We start from the raw sequence: 18,006 nt of genomic DNA, 5'->3' as shown, positions 1-18,006 counted from the left end.
GTGAGAGATCAGAGTAAAACAGTCACTGCCAGAGAGTGAAAAAAGATTAAAAAATAGCCATGGTTAAAGATCTGGTGAGAGTTCATACACATACATACACATGCACACGTGCAGACATGCAACTGAGAAATAAAATTGGTTATTTTTATGATCTATGATATTTTAAGATAAAAGCTGGAATTATGACTAGAATTATGACTATGACAGGAAATGTCAGGTATTTAGGAATTTCAAATAATTTTTGAATTATTTAATATATCCTATATAAAAATTATGATCTAAGGTAAAACATTATTTGACAGTGTTTCCCATGCAATTTAATATATCAAGTAAGTCTACATAAATTAACCTTCCTCTTTTTACTTTATTTAGAAGTCGATTTGGGGAAGTTTGTTTAAAATGTCAAAAGATTTAAAACATTTGGTCAAATAGGATCATAGGTCACTCTGAAATAATACTTAGGTACCCATTCAACCAGAATAACAATTAAAAGATTCCAAAGGCAAATATAAAAGTCTACATAGTTATAAAAAATTGAGCTCTTGTAATAGAGAAGACTCAGTTTTTCTAAGTAATCCAAGATGTGATGAAGAATTACACAAAATTATTTTCATAAGACCCAGATCTTTGTTTCATAAATAGATTACCTTAAAGGTACAGAAAAAGTTTTATTTATAATTTCTTAGGAAGAACTGATCAATACTCAAAACAAAACAAAACTTTGTCCTTTTAACAGAAAACCAAATTCTAATTTTGTACCAGTATACTTTTGATGTTAGCACTTTTTTTTTAAAACTTAAATCCATTTCACTTGTAGCTAGACCATACATAAAATTCTTTTCTCAAGATTTCCAGTTTTGCCCCATCTTTTTTTTTTTTTTTTCTTTTCCTCATTCTGGAACAATTATTTTACTTGAGGATGAAATCGCTTTATTTGTTTCCCTTACCAAACACCACCACCACCACTACTAACAAAAACCCATGTCCTTCATTTCTTTCCTTGTCCAAAAAACACATTCTATTTTCCTTTCCTACTATTCATATAAAGTTGTTATCTTTCTCCTGTATTATTTCTATTAGCTTTAAATTACATCTATTAATTAGGATTTTTAATGCTTATAATCTTGGAATTCCTAGTAAAAACTAAGAAGTAAGCAATTGTGGACTGGCAAATTTATAAATACACAATTATAAAAACTTTTTAGAGATACGTTTTTTGGTTTTTTTAGATACATTTTTTTATGGTATGTTTATTAGTGTGGCAAAGGACATAGTTATTAACAGACCCAAGTATCGTCTATCTGTAAAAATTAAAAAGGCCAAAAGTTGGGGTTGGAGGCTAGGGTAAAACAATGTTGGCAGGTGCTAATAGAATATAGTGATTTCTCATAAGTGAAAGGATAGTTGCCATAGCTTGAATTTATTGGAAGAGTTTTCCTAGAAGATGAAGAACTAGATTTAGGTTTCCTTGTAGCAGATGATACAAATGGAGACAAATTAAACATAACTAAGAACCTTGCATAGTAGTGCAAGGGAGGTGCTTAATAAAAACCATTCACTCTGAGGTAGATTTGAGGCAGTGTAGTAGTACTGAGGGACTGCCATGATGGGAACCAATTCAGAGAGCTGACTTAAATGTATTGAAATGGCATTTCCAAAACACTGATTTGCTCAGGTCAGTTTTAGTTGTAACTCAGGTGTGATAAAAAGTACATTGAATCACATAGCTTAAATACACAATTAAATACACAATTATAAAACTTTTTAGAGATATGTTTTTAACTTTTTTTAGTTCTTATTAGCTTCAGGGAAAAATTATTAGTTGAGGTTGTATGTCTTTAGTAATTCTCTTATATCTGTTGATTCCTCATTTTAACAAAAAGAGCAATACCCAAGCTCCAAACTCCCAGTAGGCCAAAAATATCATTGGTTACATTTATCATTTATTATAATTATAGGTGTGGTTACTTTTTACTTATAGCAAGTGACTGTTTTTTCCTCATTTCTGGTAGTGATGTATAGTTTTATTTCAGTAGGAGTTTAAATAAAGTTAGTTTCCTTAAATAAAATATTAGCAATACTACAATACAGAAAAAAAAAGAAAGCCCAAAGTAGATAAACTTATGTTTAACGTTTAATGATTCAGTATATTTATTAACTCATTGGGAAATAACTTAGATAGTCAACAAATATTCATTATTTAATTTAACTTGGTCTGTACTTTTCTGTATGGGAAATAGGTTCAAGAATTCCTACACTTACATTAATGGATTATAAAGGCTTAGGGCAGAAAGCTGCCCACAGGGCTAAAGCACCCAAGGTTAGCTAGCTAGAATAGTAACCAGTTATCCTTAAAGCTGCATGCTCCATCAATCTTAAACTTTTAAAGATAACTGCTAATTAGTTGTATTGCCTACAGGATACTACTTTCCATCTGGTGACGCCAATATATTATTGTGCTTTGATCACAATTTCAAAAGCCACTTGCCCCCCCAGACTCTTTGCTTCCACAAATTAATGACTACTATCTGATTGTTTCTTTCTGCACATTCACCACGTCTGTAGTCTTGAGAGGTCAATAAATATGGAGATGAAAGGAGACAGAACTCTCTGTTTGGGGCTGGTGTATCCTTCTAGATATTAGCCTCTCTCGTTTTCATTTCTGCATTTGCTCTCTTACCAGACCAGAGAGAACTTAGGATTCCTGATAGGCGACATTTCTGTTATTTACATTTATTTAAATTATTTTTGTTTTTAACAGTTAAGCTTGAATTAAACATTAAACACCTAACCATCAGGGCGCCTGGGTGGTTCAGTCGGTTGAGCATCCGACTTCGGCTCAGGTCATGATCTCACGGTTCATGAGTTCGAGCCCCTCATCGGGCTCTGTGCTGACAGCTCGGAGCCTGGAGCCTGCTTCAGAGTCTGTGTCCCCCTCTCTCTCTGTCCCACCCCTGCTTGTGCTCTGTCTCTCTCTGTCTTTCAAAAATGGCTAAATATTAAAAAAGAAAAAAAAAACACCTAACCATCATCCTAAGTTATTTTTCGTGTTGGTAAATTTTGAAGACATGCTTGCTTTTATTAAGCCAACAAATTTAAACTAGGTTTTACTTATCAAAAGTTGTATCAGGTCAGGTGAACTTGAAAACATTTGGGTTAGTTTTTATATTTCTGAGGGTTTCAAGAGTACTTCATTTATAAGGACTTATTTTTTCTTTAAGCCAATTAAATAGCTCCTTACACATTAGTTATGGCAATACCATCTGGAGTTAGAAAACTATCACACATCTATAACATGTATAGATAGACAAACATATAGACAGGCAAACAGATCTTATAACTTTTGTTTAAAAAAAATTAGGCATGAGCTGATAGCCATAACCAAAACTCATTAGTTTATAAAAGAATAGTTGGATCCAAATTGTGTTTCTGGCAGATGGGCTAAGTTGAGGCTACCTGCTCAGATAGCAAAGCAAAGTTTGTTTGTTTGCAAGCTGTAAGGAACTTTTAGAAGCTTCTGCTTATCAAAGAATGCATTCCATTGTCTCTGAGAGGTTTGAAATCCTCTCTTGTCAAAGGCCCAGCTTAAGATACACTTCAAGTTAAAGTTGCCCTACAGTGACCACTACAATTCTATAAGTTCACCCATTTTCCAAAAAGGCACAAAATCCTGGTCCATAGACCAACCAGGTAGAACACATCTTTGCCTTTAGGTTCCCTAAGAGTTCATTTGAGGGGCTGTTTTCTAAAAGCTGTTCTCAAACACAGGGAACCATGTGTTTCCCCGCCCCTCTTCCCTTTAGAATAAAGATGATTAAGCTTCAACAAACAAAATACAGGTATGCAAATTAAAGTCAGCTCAAAATGGAGAGAACAGAGCTCAGATATGAGAGAGACTTACCTTCAAACTCTAGAGTAAATGAGAAAGCATTGAACTCAGTAGACTCTGGGTTCCATCACCATAGGGGCCTCAGTTGAGGAGGAAGGGGAAGTAAGGGGTATTTTCTTTGGATCCCATTTTGACACCACAAACTGTCAAAAGTTTAGAAATAACAGAGGTAAAACTAATGAATCAATGAAGTAGTAATTAGTGAAAGTGTATTGTGCACACACCAAAAAGACAGTTTGCAAACCAGGAGCTTTCAAACCAAAACATGGAAGGAAGCTCAGAGGTATATTGTTAGAAAGTGGTTTATATAGTGAGAAATTCCTGCCCTCAAGCGTCTTCTACTTGTTCATATGTATGTACTACTAAATTTTAGTCGTTCACAGGAATTTGAAGTTCCTTAATTTTGCACCATATGTTTCCCCCACTTCTGACCTTTTCATGTTTTCGTCTGAAATCTAATCCCTCCATAGAATAGGAGTTCCTCTTTTAAGATTGAATTGTAACTCTTTAAAGCAAGTATTGAATGAAACGTTGAATGATTAATTTGAGTATTTATGTGGATGGATTTTGCCTAATCTGGGACATTTGAATCTGTTATTTATAAGATAGGTTTTGCCATCTCAATTTTACAGACAAGGAAAGAGGTGAAGAGGAACAGGTTAAGTTTGCTAAGATCATACAATAATTTCTTGCTAAAATTCAGTACAGTTGAGTTAATTAAAAAAAGCCTCAAAGCTTTGGTCTTTTTTGCTAATCATTTTGTATGTGGTGTTTAAGTATCATTGGTGTTATACTTGTTTATGTGATTTTGGACACTTCTCTGAAATCTGGAGAATTCTCAGTAAAAATTAGTGTGGGAATAACCGTGTAGTCATTTTAAAAGTCACTATAACATATGGTTTACTTTCTAACATTTTTTTGTGCTTAATAGTGACAAATTATCATTGGTTAGGTTTAAAAAATATTTTAAATTACGGTTTAAAAATCTTGCTATGATTTTTCTTTCATTTTTATAAAGAAGTTTGAATCTCCAATTCAATTTTAGAATGGCATCCATTTCAAGTTAGTGGAAATGATTACATTGTATAGTATATTCTGTTTTATTTCTAATTGCCTGCTCTTTGAAAAAAATTTTTTTTTCTCTGTACTTTCAATTTTGCTGTGAACCTTAAACTGCTCTAAGAGGAAAGTCTTAATAAAAATAAAGAAAGATAAATTATAAAAATATTTGTTTTGGTGTGCCTGGGTGGCTCAGAGTTAAGTGTCCGATTATTGATTTCAGCTTAGGTTATGATCTCATGGTTTGTGAGTTCCAGCCCTGCTTCAGACTCAGTGCTAGTAGTGTGGGGCCTGCTTGGGATTCTCTCCTTCTTCTTTCTCTTTCTCTGCCTCTCCTGCACTCTCTCTCTCTCTCTCTCTCAAAATAAATAAATACACTTAAAAAACGTGAAATATATACTTGTTTTAAAAATTCTGAGTTTTGTTTTGTGAGTTTTTTTTTATTGTGGTAAAACATATATACCAAAATGTACCATTTTAACTAATTTTAAGTATATAGTACAATGGCAGCAATTCACATTATTGTGTAACCATCACTAGTATCCATCTCCAGAACTTTTTCATCATTCCAAACTGAATTTCTGTACCTATTATACAGTAATGCTCCCTTATTCCCTTTCCTCCAGTTGCTGGTAACACTACTCATATTCTGTCCATATGAAGTTGACTACTCTAGGTACCTCATATAAGTGGACTCATGCAATATTTGTCCTTTTGTTTCTGGCTTATTTCCCTTAGCATAATGTCTCTGAGCTTCATCCATTTTGTGATAGGTATCTTTTTAAGGCTGAATAACATTGCGTTGTATGTATATACCACCTTTTGTTTATCAGTTTGTCTGTCAGTGTACATTTGGGTTGTTTTATCTTGTGGCAGTTGTGTATGACGCTCCTATAAACATTGCAGTACAAATGTTTTTGAGCCTCTGCTTTCAGTTCTTTTGGATATATACCTAGAAGTAGAATTGCTGAATCACATGGTATTTCTGTGTTTAAATTTTCAAGAACTGTCATATTATTTTCCATACTCACTGTTTCATTTTTTATTCCCCCAAGCAATGCATAAGAGTTCCAAGGAATGATATGTTTTTTGGTAGAATTCTAGGAACCTAAGAAATCATAAAGTAGAAAACATAAGTCACTCCTAGTCTCACTACTCAGATTAATATCATAATATAAAGATATATTATTTTTCCAGAAACATTTTAGTTTGCAAAGAGTTTTTATTATGTTTTTTTTATTTGTTGTTGACATATAATTAACATATAATGGTATTATTTCCAGGATTGCAACATGATAACTATAGTCACTACGTATCACCATATGTTGTTATAATATTATTTATATTCCGTATGCTGTACTTTTCATCTCCAGGACTTATTTTACAGCTGGAAATTTGTACCTCTTAATCCCCCTCCACCTATTTCACCATTTCCTCCACCTCTCCACCTTCCTCCCCTCTGCCAACCACCAGTTTGTTCTCTGTATTTCTTTTCATTTTTTTTTAACATTTCACCTATAAGTGAAATCATATGGTATTTGTCTTTCTCCGAGTTATTTCACTTAGCATAATACCCTTTATATATATATATATATATATATATATATATATATATATATACTTTATATATATATATATATGTGTGTGTGTGTGTGTGTGTGTTGTTGCAAATGGCAAGAGCTCATTCTTTTTTATGATTAATATTCCATTGCACATGTATATCACATCTTATCCATTCATCTGTCATTGGACACGGGTTGCTTTCCTATCTTGGCTATTGTAAATAATGCTGCAGTGAACATAGGGGGGCATATATCTTTTTGAATCAACAATTTCATTCTCTTCATACCCAGAAGTAGAATTGCTGGATTATATGGTATTTCTTTTTTTAATTTTCCGAGGAATCTCCATACTGTTTTTCATAGTGGCTGTACCATTTTACATTCTCACCAAGAGTGCACCAAGGGTCTTTTTCTCCATATCTTTGCCAACACTTGTTATTTCTTGTGTTTTTGATACTAGCTATTTGGACTGATGTGAGGTGATACTCCATTGTTGTTTTGATTTGCATATCTTTGGATGATTTGTGATGTTATGCATCTTTTCATATGTCTGTTTGCCATTCTGTCTTCTTTGGGAAAATGTCTATTCAGGTGTTCTGCCCATGTTTTAATTGGAGTGTTTGTTTGTTTTTTTGGTGTTGAGTTATATAAGCTTTTTATGTATTTTGGATATTAATCCCTTATCAAATTTATCATTTGCACATATCTTCTATCATCCACTAGGTTGTCATTTTGTTTTATTGATGGTTTCCACTGCTGTGCAAAAGCATTTTATTTTTTATTTTTTATTTTTTTTTTAATTTTTTTTTTCAACGTTTATTTATTTTTGGGACAGAGAGAGACAGAGCATGAACGGGCGAGGGGCAGAGAGAGAGGGAGACACAGAATCGGAAACAGGCTCCAGGCTCCGAGCCATCGGCCCAGAGCCCGACGCGGGGCTCGAACTCACAGACCGCGAGATCGTGACCTGGCTGAAGTCGGACGCTTAACCGACTGCGCCACCCAGGCGCCCCAAAAGCATTTTATTTTGATGTAATTAGCATTTGTAATTTACATTTGCATTTTTTTCCTTACCTAAGAAGATATATCCTTAATTAGGTTGTTAAGGGGAATGTCCAAGAGATCACTGCCTATGTTTTCTTTGAGGATTTTTGTGGTATCAGGGCTCACACTTCATTCTTAATCCATTTTGAGTTTGTTTTAGTATTTGGTGTAAGAAAGTGGTCCAATTTCATTCTTCCTCATGTATCTGCCCAGTTTTCCTAACCATTTATTGAAAAGACTATCTTTTCTCCATTGTATATACTTGCTTCATTTGTCGTAAATTAACCGTATAGATGTGGATTTATTTCTGGGCTCTCTATTGTGTTCCATTGATCAGTGTGTCTGTTTTGGGGCCAGTACCATACTGTTTTGGTTACTGAAGTTTTAGAATATATCTTGAAATCTGAGATTGTAATAACTCCAGTTTTGTTTCTTCTTTGTCAAGATTGCTATTTGAAGTCTTCTGTCGTTCCATACAAATTTTAGGATTATTTGCCCTAGTTTTATGAAAAATGCCATTAGAATTTTGATAGGGATTTCACTAAATCTGTAGATTGCTGTGAACATTATGAACATTTTAACAATGTCACTTCTTTTAGTCTGTGGGCGGAGAATATTCCCATTTATTTGTGTTTTCTTCAATTTCTTTTAGCAGTGTCCTGTAGTTTACAGGTCTTTCACTTTTTTTGGTTAGGTTTATTCCTAGGTATTTTATTCTTTTTGGTACAGTTGTAAATGGAATTGTTTTTATAATTTTTCTTCTACTTCATTATTAGTGTATATAATTGCAACATATGTCTATATATTAATTTTGTATCCTGCAACTTTATTGTTCTAATAGTTTTTCAGTAGAGTCTTTAGAGTTTTCTATATATAGTATAGAAATCTACAAATAGTGACAGTTCTACTTCTTTACCAATATGGATGGTTTTTATTTTTTTGTCTGATTGTTGCAGCTAGGACTCCCAACTGTGTTGAATAAGTGGTGAGAGTGAACATTCTTGTCTTTTCCTAATCTTAGAATAAAAGCTTTCAGTTTTTCATCATGTGTATGATGTTAGCTGTGGGTTTTTCATGTATGGCTTTTATTATGTTGAGGTATGTTCCCTCTAAACCTAATTTGTTGAGAATTTTTATCCTGAATGGAAGTTGATTTTATCAAATGCTTTTTCTCCATCTATTAAGTTGAGCATATGATTTTATTTTTCCTCTTGGTGATGTGATGTATCGTATTGATTGATTTGCAAATAATTGAACCGCCCTTGCCTCTCTGGAGTAAATCCCACTAGATCTTGGTGAATGATTTTTTGTTTTTTAGTGTATTGTTAAATTTGGTGTGCTAATATTTTATTGTGGGTTTTTGCATCTATGTTTATCAGAGATATTGACCTGTGGTTCTCTTTGTAGTGTCTTTATCTTGTTTTGGTATCAGGGTAATGCTGGCTTCATGGAATGAATTTGGAAGTTTTCCATCCTTTTCTATTTTTTGAAATAGTTTGAGAAGAATAGGTATTAACTCTTCTTTAAATATTTGTAAGAATTCATCTGTGAAGTCATCTGGTGCTAAACTTTTGTTTGCTGGGAGTTTTTTGATTAACTGATTCAATTTCATTGCTGGTTATCATTCTGTTCAAATTTTCTATTTCTTCCTGATTCAGTTCTGGGATGTTATTGGTCTGTTTCTATTTCTTCCTGATACAGTTTTGGAAGTTGTATGTTTCTAAGAATTTATCCATTTCTTCTAGGCTATCAAATTTGTTGGCATATAATTTTTCATAATAGTGAATGATTGTTTTGATATATTGCTGAATGTGCTTTGCTAATATTGAGAATTTTTCATCTGCATTTATCAGGGATATTGGCCTATAGTTGTGTGTGTGTGTGGTGTGTGTGTGTGTGTGTGTGTGTGTTTCTGTGGTATCTGTCTGGATTTGGTATGAGGGTAATGCCAGCCTTATAGGATATATTGGGAAGCTTTCCTTCCCCTTCTATTTTTTGGAATAGTTGAGGAGAATAGGTATTAACTCTTTTTTAAATGCCTGATAGAATTTGCCTGTGAATCCATCTGGTCTTGGATTTTTCTTTGTTCATAGTTTTTTGATATCCTAGTTGAATTCCCTTACCTATAATTGGTCTGTTTCTATTTCTTCCTGATTCAGTTTTGGAAGGTTGTGTTTCTAGGAATTTTTTCATGTAGATTGTCCTATTGGTTGGCATATGTTTTCATAGTAGTCTCATAATCTTTTGTATATCTGTGGTATCAGTTATTTACCTTTCATTTCTGAATTTATTTGGTTCTCTCTCTTTTATTCTTGATGAGTTGGACTAAAGGTTTATCAAGTGTTTTTTTTTTTTTTTTTTTTTTTTTTTTTTTTTTTTAAAGAACCAGCTCATGGAAACCACATTTTACTGAATTTCTTTTCTTTTTCCTTTCTTTTCCTTTTTCCCTTTCCCTTCTCTTCTTTCTGTCTCTATTTCATTTATTCTTCTTCTTCTGATGCTTATAATTTCCTTCCTTGTACTAACTTTGGGCTTTGTTTGTTCTTTTTCTAGTTGCTTTAGGTATAAGGTTAGAGTGAGATTTTTCTTTTTTCTTGAGGTAGGCTTGTAGTGCTATAAATTTCCCTCTTTGAACTGCTTTCACTGTGTTCCAAAGATTTTGGACCATTGTGTTTTTATTTTCAGTTGTCTCCATGTGTTTTGTTTTGTTTTGTTTTAATTTCCTCTTTGCTTTTTTTGTTGACCTGTTGGTGGCTTAGTATCATGTTATTTAAGCTCCATGTGTTTGTGTCTCCCCCCACCCCCTTTTTTCTTATAATTGATCTCTGGTTTCATACCATTGTGGTCAGAAAAGATTATTTATAATATTTCAATCTTTTTAAGTTTTTTGAGGCTTTTTTTGTAGCCTAACATGTGATTTATCCTGAAGAATATCCTATGTGCACTTGAAAAGAATATATATTGTGCTGTTTTTTGATGTAATATTCTGTATGTATGTTAGCTCCATCTAGTCTAATGTGTTACTCAAAGATATTGTTCCCTCATTGATTTTCTGTTTTGATCTGTGTGTTGATGTAAGTGGGGTGTTAAAGTCTCCTATTATTGCATTACCATCAATTTCTCTCTTTATGTCTCTTAATATTTGCTTTATGTATTTAGATGTTCCAATGTTGGTTGCATAGTGAATTATAGTTGCTGTATACTCTTGTTGGATTGATCTCTTTATTGTAATGTAATTCCTTTCTTTGTTATAATAGTCTTTGTTTTAAAGTCTATTTTGTCTGATATGTTGCTATCTCCACTTGTCTCCATTTGCATGGAATATTTTGTTTCATTTGTAAATTTTTCGTCTGTATGTTTCTTTAGGTCTGAAGTGAGTCTCTTGTAGGCAGCATATAGATGGGTCTTGTTTTGTGTTTTGTTTTGTTTTTTTTCCTTTCAGCTCCTAGGTTTTGATTGCAGCATATTTAGACTGTTCACATTTAAGGTAATTATGAGTAGATATATACTTATTGCTATGTTGTTACTTGTTTTCTGGTTGTTGTTGTCGTTCTCTATGTTGTTACTTGTTTTCTGGTTGTTGTTGTCGTTCTTTGTTCCTTATTCTCTTGCTCTCTTTTTTTGTAACTGATGACTTTCTTTTTTCTTTTTTTCTTTTTGATGACTTTCTTTAGTGTTATGCTTGGGTTTCTTTCTCTTTATTATTTATATATCTCATAGAGGTTATTGGCTTGTGGTTGCCATGAGGTTCATATATAACATGTGTATACCAATGTAAATTAAGCTGATGGCTACTCAAGTTTGAACTTTTTTTTAATGTTTGTTTATTTTTGAGAGAGAGGCAGACAGAGTGCAAGTGGGGAAGGGCAGAGAGAGAGGGAGACAGAATCTGAAGCAGGCTCCAGGCTCCAAGCTGTCAGCACAGAGTCCCACGTGGGGCTCCAGCTCACAAACTGTAAGATCATGACCTGAGCCAAAGTCAGACACTTAACTGCCTGAGCCACCCAGGCACCCCGAGTTTGAACACATTCTAAGAGAATTTCAATTTTACTATCCTCCTCAATGTTTATGTATATATTAGAAGTTTTTACATCTCTTTATTTTGTGAGTTCCCATAATTTATTTTAGGTACAGTGGATTTTACTTCTCTTTATTTTTTAACCATACTAGCTATATAAGTGGTTTCTCTACTACCTTACTGTTATGTTTGATTTTACTAATGGAATATTTTTCCTTTCATAATTGTTTAAATTTTTAATTATGGCCTTTTCTTTTCCACTTAAAGATGAACTCCTTTACTTTGTATTTGTCAGGGAACTCTTTATTCCTTCTTCAATTCTGAATGATAACCTTGCTGTGTAGAGTATTCTTGGTTCCAGGTTTTTTCTTTTCACCACTTTGAATATATCATGCCATTCTCTTCTGGCTTGCAAAGTTTCTGCTGAAAAATCAGCTGATAGCCTCATGGGGTTTTCCTTGAATATAACTTTTTGTTTCTCTCTTGCTCCTTTTTAAAACTCTCTCTTTAATCTTTGCCATTTCCATTGTGTGTTTTTGTGTGGACCTCCTTGGGTTCATTTTTTAAAGGGCTGCCTGTACTTACTGAACCTTGGATGTCTGTTTTGTTCCCCATATTAGAGAACTATTTTAGCTATTATTTCTTCATATGTGTTTTCTGCCCCTTCCTCTCTTTCTTCTGTTTCTTGCACCCCTCTAATGCAAATGTTACTATGCTTAATGTTGTTACAGAGGACCCTGAATCTATCCTCTTTTTTAAATGTTTATTTATTTTTGAGAGAGAGAGAGAAAGGGAGGGAAGGAGGAAAAGAAACAGAAAATCCCAAGCAGGCCCCGTGCTGTTAGTGCAGAGCCTGACATGGGGTTCAAACCATGAACCGTGAGATCATGACCTAAGCCAAGATTGGGAGACAGACGCTTAATCAACTGAGCTACCCAGGCACCCCTATTCTCTTCTGGGTGGCTCAGTCAGTGAAGCATCCTTCCGACTTCGGCTCAGGTCACGATCTCACAGTTCATGGTTTCAAGCCCTGCATCAGGCTCTGTGCTGACAGCTCAGAGCCTGGAGCCTGCTTTGGATTCTGTGTCTCCCTCTCTCTCTGCCCTTTCCCTGCCTGCACACACTCTCTCTCTCTCTCTGCCCTCTCTCTCTCTCTCTCTCACTCACTCTCTCTCTCTCTCTCTCTTTCAAAAATACATTAAAAAAATAAATAAAATAAAACATTCAGGTTGGGTGTTCTCCATTACCCTGTCTTCCAGATTGCTGGACTGTTTTTCTGCTTCCTGTGATCTATTGTATTTTATTTCAGTTACCATATTCTTTGGCTCTCATTGGTTCTCTTTTATATTTTCCATCTGTTTGTTGAAGTTATCACTGAGCTTATCCATTCCACTTTCTAGTCCAGTGAGTATTTTTATGACCGTTACTTTGAATTCTTCATCAAGTAGATTTGCCATATCCATTTCATTTAGTCCTTTATCTGAGGTTTTGTTTTCTCCTAAATGGAGCATATGATTTGTCTCCTCATTTTTTTTTTTTTTGGACTTTTTTGTGTTTGTTTCTGTGAATTAGGCTGAGCAGCTACATCTCCTAAACTTGAAAGAATAGTCCTATGTATATGTGTGGTTGTCCCCTGTGCAGACTGTGTGTGCCTGGTGGCTTTCATTGACTTGGAGCTTTGCCTGGCATGGGCCAGGGATGCTGGGGTCCTCTGTGCTGGTGCTGCCTTGGTGGGATGGCCAGAGCTGAGGTGGCCATTGGCCTGGGCAGTCCTCTCTGTACAGATGGTACCCTGGCACAAGAGCTGAAACTGATGTGGGTGCAAGCCAGGGTGTCCTAGGGTGTTCAGCATAGGGGACACCTACATGGGGTGGCTGGAGCTAAAGTGGGCATGACCCAGGGTGTGCTGGGATGCTCCGCACATGTTGTGTCCTGTGGGGCCGTGAGGCGGGATGGGGGCAGGGAATCTCCCAGGGCACTCCCAAATCGGTGGTTCCTGGGCAAGGTGGCTGTAACCAAGATGGGTGCAAGGCAGAGATTCCTGTGGTGCTCTGTGGCTAGAGCCACAGAGTGGCTAGAGCAGAAGAGAGCAAGAGCCAGGAGGTCCTGGAGTGCTGTGCACTGTGGTGTCCTAGCACATATCATCTGGAGTCAAGATGGTACAGGTCTGCGTGGTTCCCAGGTGCTTTGTGCCTGTGTCACTTTGGAGGTTGGCTGTAGTTGTAGTGAGTGCTGACCAGGGTGCTGCAGTGTGCATTGCGTTGGGGCTGCCTTGGTAGGATGGCTTGGGATGGTGTAGACTAGGGACCAGTGCTCACTGAGGCAGTAGGCTAGCTAGGGTGCCTGGATTGTGCTCCCATCCATGCTAGCAAGGTGGAAGAGAACACAGGATCTGGCACTCACCAGGCCCTCCAATCCAGAGATTTCCAGCAGCTCCCTTGCCATTTGATGGAGTTCTAGGGCTGGATCCTTTATATTTCAGTTGTTCTGTTAAACTGTGGCTTTTTTTCTGTGTCCTAAGGGGTTCAGGGCTAGTATGACCAGGGCTCGCAGAGGCAGCAGGCCAGCTATGGCTTCTGGAACCCGCTCCCGTCTGTGCTGTCAAGGTGGACTGGGAACGTTAACCATGGCACTTGCCAGCGCCTCAGATCTGGAGAGAGTTCTAGGAGCTGCCCCACCATTTGGTAGTGGCCTAAGGCTGGTTCCTTTATATTCTAATTTCCCTTCCAAACTGTGGCTTTTTTTCTGTGTCCCAGGACAGATGAACCTGCTCCCGGCCCTTCAATAGTATCCCTTCCCACTGTAGTTTGCAGCAAAGGGGCTGGGAATTTTCTTTGTTACAGTGTGTGTCTCTTGCTGTTTTTCATGTGCTCTATCTTTTGTTGTGCAGAAGCTGTTCAGTCTGCTCGCAGTTCTTCAGAAGGAATTGCTCTGTTAATAGGCGTAGATTTGTTGTGTCTGTGGAGGAGATGAGTTCAGGGTCTTCTATGTTGCCATCTTGGATCGGAAGTTCTCTGTCAGTTAGGGTTTGATCAGAGAAGCAGAGGCACTATGCATGATACAAGGGATTTACTGGAGGGATTTAACCTTATGTGATTGTGTGAAGTGGTCAAGCTCTTCCCTGGTGTTTGTCACCTGTGTGTGTGGCACTGAAGTCCACGCCAACGGTCAGGAAGAGAAGGTGATGTACAGTGGGGGTGCAGAGGCAAACTGCAACCTGTGAATCATGAATCGTGTTTCTTAGCAGAACCTGTATTAGTCTCAGTGCCTCACAGTCTCCAGTGTGGATGATTCAGGAGTGGGTGTACATGCACATGGACTGGCATACTGCTTGGCTGAGGGTTCAGAGAAGCTGAAGGAGAACCAACAGCATCTGGTGGAGCTACAGACTCTGCTCTTTCCCCGAGGATATCTAGCAGCACCCAGAGTTGTGGGCTCGGTGCTGCCCTGTGCCAGTGAGGTCATCAATCCTGGCCTTAATTAACCTTTTCACATATGGAAAACAAGGGCACTCTTTCACTTCTACCTTCCATATATCTGGCTGCCCAAGGAAACAACTGTCCCTTGTACAACCAAAGACAAACTCTTCTTCTCCCCAAAAAAGGGCACAGGTTCTTGTTATTCATCTTTGGATGATGCTCATTCCTCTTCCTGCTGAATCACATCCTTCTTTGGTAATCCTCCAACTTAACTCCTGAGATGTGAAGTCAGCTACTATTAACACATTTTATTTAGATGTTAGGAAAATAGGAAAAGGGACCTAAATACATACATACATACATACCACCAACGACAAGAAAATAAGAAATGCTTTCTTTTCTTTTCTTTTCTTTTCTTTTCTTTTCTTTTCTTTTCTTTTCCTTTTTTTTTTTTTTTTCTTTTTTTTTCTTTTTTCTTTTCTTTTCTTTTCTTTTCTTTTCTTTTCTTTTCTTTTCATAGTTATTACAGTCCTGTTTCTCACTTGACATGTGGTCATTAGATGTTATTTTATAACTGTCTTCTTCCGTTTCCCATTCCTTATTCTTTTGCTCTCAGCAAGTATCTTAATTAGTCACACATCCTTGCCTGGTGTGTGGACTTGCCTTAGCAGTTTGCTTGTATTTGGGTTTTGTAGGCCTCTGCAGGGCAGGGGCAGAGAGAGAGGGAGACACAGAATCTGAAACAGGCTCTAGGCTCTGAGCTGTCAGCACAGAGTCTGATGTGGGGCTCAAACCCACCAACCATGAGTTCATGACCTGAGCCAAAGTCGGACGTTTAACTGACTGAACCTCCCAGGTGCCCCAGACCTCTAAACCAGCAAAGTTCAAAATTTCAGGGATGGGAAGCAAGCATTTCACTGGTGGATCACTAGGAGGCAATTGTAAGAGGAGCCACTCCCATTTCCACCCTGATCCCTAGACCCAAGAATCCTATCTATGGGACAAACGGTATTGTATTCACTGTTTTGGTAGGTAAGGGCACTTATACTGGCATCTACTTGATCTTTCCTACCATAACAGTCCTTAGTCATAGGCCAGGGGACCAATACATGGATTTGGTTAGTTGCTGAATATGTCTGTTCTGATAATATGATCTGGAACCGGGGAAATAACCGTAGAGTAGGTTAGAGGACCTCCTGGGCCCACTCTGTAATGAACCTGAGCAAAACTGCATCGATCATGTGACTTTTATAAAGTCCAGTCCGTGTTTTGACTGGTGGATCACCATGGCATTTTAGTCTTCCAGAAACTGTCATTTCAGAGTTAATGTCCAGTAATTTCTGAGAAGTTATTTTCCTTTCCCCAGTACGTAATTACTCTGATAAGTTCCTCTGGAGAATACTAGTGTGAAGACTTACTACATAAAATTTTAGTTATGTAATAGAATTCTTCCTCAAAGCGTCCCAACCTCCACTTTATTCAAGGGACTCTTTGTCTATAAATTGGGTCATTTCTGGGAACTCGTTGAAGGACTCTGACTCTGTAGTGATTCAGGTCAAACTTCCATTTACCAGAATCAGGGCTTTGTATTCTGCACATTCAGATTGAGTAATCTGTTTCAAGGACATCATGACCAACTAGCCAATGCCAGAGTTCTCTGTGGACTATTATGATTACTGCTTCTGTTCTCTTGCCTCTTATAGCAACACATGTACCTTTTCTTTGGTTATGAATTGAATTGCTACCATTTAGCTCCCATACCTTGGAATCCATCATTCTTGTTGATTCTGTTGACCTAGTTCAAAGGCAATACTTTCCTTACTGTCATTCCTAGCTTAAAGAGAACAGCCACTATGAGTTCTTCAGGGATGCTGGGGCTCCCCTTATTAATGTATTTTTCACAACCTTAGTGAAGGGAGTGTCCTCTGGATTTTCCTGGTGGACACAGCAAGAGAGTAGACAGTAATCTACTTGATAATCCACTCTAGCATTCCCATCTCCCTAAGCCTCTGGACTCCCTTTTTAGACTATACCTAGGAAGTTCTAGCACTTCAGTGTGATTGGAATCTACACCTGTGTCATTCCAGCCCAACTTTCTGACATTCATCATTGGAGCCAGGTTTCTGGCAAATAGCTAAGTAAATTATTAGGGCCACTCCTGGCCACTGTATTTAATGCACTAAGCCAGAATTTTTGTATCAGTAAATTTAGCTTTTTACCTATTTTGTTCTGTTCACTCTGATTTAGTATCCTTAGAATCTACTCCCACATATATTCCCTACTTTTCTGGTGATACAGGCATACCTCAGAGATCTTATAGGTTTGTTTCTAACCACTACAATAAAGCCAATATCATAAAGCAAGGCAAATGAATTGTTTGGTTTCCCAGTGCATATAAAAATTATATTTATACTGTGATCTATTAGGTTTGCAATAGAATGTCTTGAACAACAATGTTCATATCTTAATTACGAATACTTTATTGCTGGAGTGCCTGGGTGGTTCTGTCAGTTGAGCATCCAATTCTTGGTTTTAGCTCAGGTCATGATCTCACGGTTCATGGGTTTGAGGCCTGCTTCAGCTCTACTGTCAGCGTGGGGGCCTGCTTGGGATTTCTCTCTCGCTGCTCCTCCCCAACTCACACCCTCTCCCCCTCTTTATCTAAAAGCTTTCAAAAAGCTAAAATATGTAATATTTTAGCTCAGGTCATGATCTCACGGTTCATGGGTTTGAGGCCTGCTTCAGCTCTACTGTCAGCGTGGGGGCCTGCTTGGGATTTCTCTCTCGCTGCTCCTCCCCAACTCACACCCTCTCCCCCTCTTTATCTCTCAAAATAAGTAAATAAACTTAAAAAAAAGAATACTTTATTGCTGAAAAATGAGCTTTCAGTGAGCTTTCAGTGAGTGTAGTATTTTTGCTGGTCAGGCATCTTCCCTCAAGCCATCAGTCATGGCTGCTGACTGATCAGGGTGGTGGTTGCTGAAAGTTGGGGTGGCTGTGGCAATTTCTTAAAAC

General features: G+C 37.0%; 1 protein-coding gene across 5 annotated transcripts in view; it reads left to right on the top strand.

Annotated features, from left to right (window-relative positions):
• LOC115518422 (cationic amino acid transporter 3-like) overlaps positions 1-18,006 on the top strand; it is a 91,973-nt gene that overhangs the window by 34,286 nt on the left and 39,681 nt on the right. Inside the window, exon 1 of one of the 5 annotated variants that reach the window (XR_004343863.1) lies at positions 10,968-11,041. The exons of the other annotated variants lie outside the window; for them this stretch is intronic. The gene's annotated coding sequence lies outside the window, so the exon portion shown is untranslated. Of the gene's footprint in view, positions 1-10,967; positions 11,042-18,006 lie in introns of those variants that run through there. 5 annotated transcript variants of the gene reach the window in all.

Source organism: Lynx canadensis, chromosome B4 (assembly GCF_007474595.2).
Source record: "Lynx canadensis isolate LIC74 chromosome B4, mLynCan4.pri.v2, whole genome shotgun sequence".
NCBI classification, from domain to species: Eukaryota; Metazoa; Chordata; class Mammalia; order Carnivora; family Felidae; genus Lynx; species Lynx canadensis.
The sequence above is the reverse complement of the archived record's forward strand: the minus strand, read 5'-3'. Positions and strand labels throughout refer to the sequence as shown.